Source organism: Leptonychotes weddellii, chromosome 3 (genome assembly GCF_054177405.1).
Source record: "Leptonychotes weddellii isolate Sample4059 chromosome 3, ASM5417740v2, whole genome shotgun sequence".
In the NCBI taxonomy this organism is placed as follows: Eukaryota; Metazoa; Chordata; class Mammalia; order Carnivora; family Phocidae; genus Leptonychotes; species Leptonychotes weddellii.
In genome coordinates this window covers 98,811,625-98,814,362 of record NC_138371.1, presented here as the reverse complement: position 1 = coordinate 98,814,362, position 2,738 = coordinate 98,811,625, and the positions used below count along the sequence as shown (strand labels likewise).

Sequence of the window (2,738 nt, the reverse complement as noted above, 5' to 3'; positions counted from 1 at the left end):
TCCTCCTTGTAAGGAATTCTTGTTACATTCTGGTGTTTTTAACCCATCCTCCCTTGGCAAATGACATAAGCAAACGTCTTATGATTATGTCTAAAGGCCAGTTGGCTGTCAATGATCCTTCAGAAGTCTTCCCGTAAGTGAGGTGCAATGATCTGGGGACTTGTTCTTTGGTTACCTATAGGCTCTTTTAGCTTCCTTGCAGCTCCCCAGCTGCATTTCAGATAACTGAAGTTGTTTAATTTATGAACTCTGAATACGAGGGATACTATTAGCCAACATGGACCTATACGTACTACAAAACAAAATGCCGAACTGTTGCTAGTTTCTAGTAAATGCCTGTTCTGTCCCACTGTTATTTTACAGACATTGCTTCTGTAAAACTCTGGAATGCAAGTGTTCTTGTCCGCATTTTCTAAGCGAAGAAATGGAGACTCAAAAGTTTCCACATGTGGCCAAAAGCGTTCTGTGAATAGTTCCCTTCACATCGACATGTATATGTCCAGCATGGGAGTTTCACTAAAGATTGATAAGCAGTGTGAGTTTCTTCATTAACTAAAGAGAATTATGAACACTTGCCCACTGTGTCAAACAGGCAGTCCTAATAATAATAATGCCTGGAGTTGGTCCAGCCCACACTGAATTGGGAAAGGTGTCTGCACTGCACACCTCCAGGGGGCAGCCTTACATTGTGTTCAACCTGGATGGAATTCCCAAGGGCACACACATTGTGCAGACATCTGGAATGGGGCCCCGGGACTGCAGCAGAGAAACCTTAATGGGAGAAGCCGGGAGGGTGTCACAGCAGTTCGCCCTAGGACTGTCAAGTAAACAACAATGAAAAGCCCCACTGGAAGGGCCAGCCATCAGACATGAGAAGTGCAGGGTGTCTCTTGGGTCTGAGATTTAAAACAAGGGTGACATGGTCTCAAGTTCCCTGCCCTTCTCTCTGGTGGGGAGAGGGGAGAGATAAAAATGCAACCTATAACATAGCATTCTTTCTGGGTGATGTAGGTAGACTCTATTTAACTAACCAGAGCGTCAAAATCCGCTTCAAGTTTTTAATTGCCTAAGTGAAGCTTTTACAAACTCTACATTGTCTGGAAGCCTCAGGCAGAAGTGATCCAAATAAATCACATGGCCTTTGTCCAAGCAATCCCTGTTTCTAAGAATCTTTTCCGAACATTAGCCCACGACAGAGGCCTTGAGGGGCCAGTCATGCAGGGACTTCCCAGGCCACCAATGCCCCTCAGCTCTGAAAGGCCGCCCTGCTATGGAGTGGCAGAGCAGCCAGCCAAGATTCAAACGCAGGTCTGTCCCTGTTTGGTCCCCGGCCCTGACAGTGCTGGGCCAGGCCATCATGTTCCATCTGGGAGTTTTTCAGTCCACACGCAGGGGAATTCTCCACCACAACCTCTGAGTCTGGTAACTGCAGATGGAAACAGAAACGCAGTTAGAAAAATGTGATTCTTGCGCAGGAAAGTTGGACCAGAGAAGAGTTCAGATGTGGGCGGGTGTGTGTGTTTAAAAAAAAAAAGAAAGAAAGAAAGAAAGAAAAAAGAGAAGGGTGGAACCCCACCAGCCAAGTCTGCAGAAAAAAAAATAAATGAAGTCTGCCTATCTCGGGCCGGAGCCCCTCCCCTCGGCCCGCGCCGGAGGAGCGTGACACAGGTGCCGCTTCCTCCCCGCTGCTGAGGGTCAGCAGCAGGCCGGCGCGACCCTCGCCACCGCTCCGCTGCCCCCTCGGCCCCCGGTCCGGCCGGCGCCCCGCACCCATCGGCGATGAACAGCGTCAATGGCACGTCGCGGCCCCGCCTCGGTGAGTACCCGCCGCCCGCAGCAGTCCACCGTCCGCGGGGTTCCCGGGACCCTATGCCTGCCCGGGCCCACGGGAGCCAGGAGCTCGGGCTCAGCGGCGGGACCTCAGCCCGAGCCCCGCGGCGTCGCCGGGTTGCGCCCGGAGCCCCCAAGCCTGGCCCGGCTCTGCACCCCGGGGCCTGGAGGGGCCGCCCGGCCACCGCCGCCCCGCGCGCCGCCCGTTCTCTACGTCTTTGTGCGGTGGCCACCGAGTATCTGCCGCAGAAACTGGCCCCTAGACTAGTAAGTGAGGGACTTACTAGGAGGGAGAGGACGTCGCGCGCTGTTTGCTCGGCCGCCCAGGGCTCGGGGACGGGTTCGGAGTAAACTTCAGTAAACTCCGCCGTTGCCCTGACTCGCTGTCCCGGCCGCGGGGAGGGACACACATGGCGGAGGCATAGGCTCGCCTTGACCCTTTGGGGCGTTGTAATTCCTCTTTCTTTCTAAGACGGCACATGCTTTCCTGCTGACGGGAAATCGTATACCCTGAGCTTCTTTGTGAGGATGTTGGGAAACTTTGCCGGGCCTCCCCCGACCCTCCTCTGCCAGTGGGCTTTTGCAATAAAAAAAAAAAAAAAAAAAAAAAAAAAAACCACTAAAATTTCCTTTTTAAAACTTTCCATAAAAAGTGAATGTTTATCCCTTCTATCCCCACCCTGGCTAGATCTGGTCATTGGAAACTGTCAGACGGGAGACATTCTGAGTCTATAGTGTAATCGTGTTAAGTAATTAATATGATAACAATATGGGTACTGGAGACATCCACTCGTTTACAGGTCTTTAAAATCCAGGTGGTTGTGTGGCCTCACCAGAGGAACTTGAGCATAGTGGACTGTGGCTAGGTGCCTGTGTGTGCCTAGTCACGCGTGTGCCCAGGAGGGTGC

At 52.2% G+C, this 2,738-nt stretch overlaps 1 long non-coding RNA gene across 1 annotated transcript; it reads right to left on the bottom strand.

Annotated features, from left to right (window-relative positions):
* Positions 1–1,044: 1,044 nt before the first annotated feature.
* LOC115938950 (uncharacterized) lies at positions 1,045–2,408 on the bottom strand. The gene is made up of 2 exons (XR_004073929.2): positions 2,115–2,408; positions 1,045–1,426 (listed from the first exon to the last, which is right to left on the bottom strand). It is a non-coding gene; the product is annotated as an uncharacterized LOC115938950 (long non-coding RNA).
* Positions 2,409–2,738: the final 330 nt, after the last annotated feature.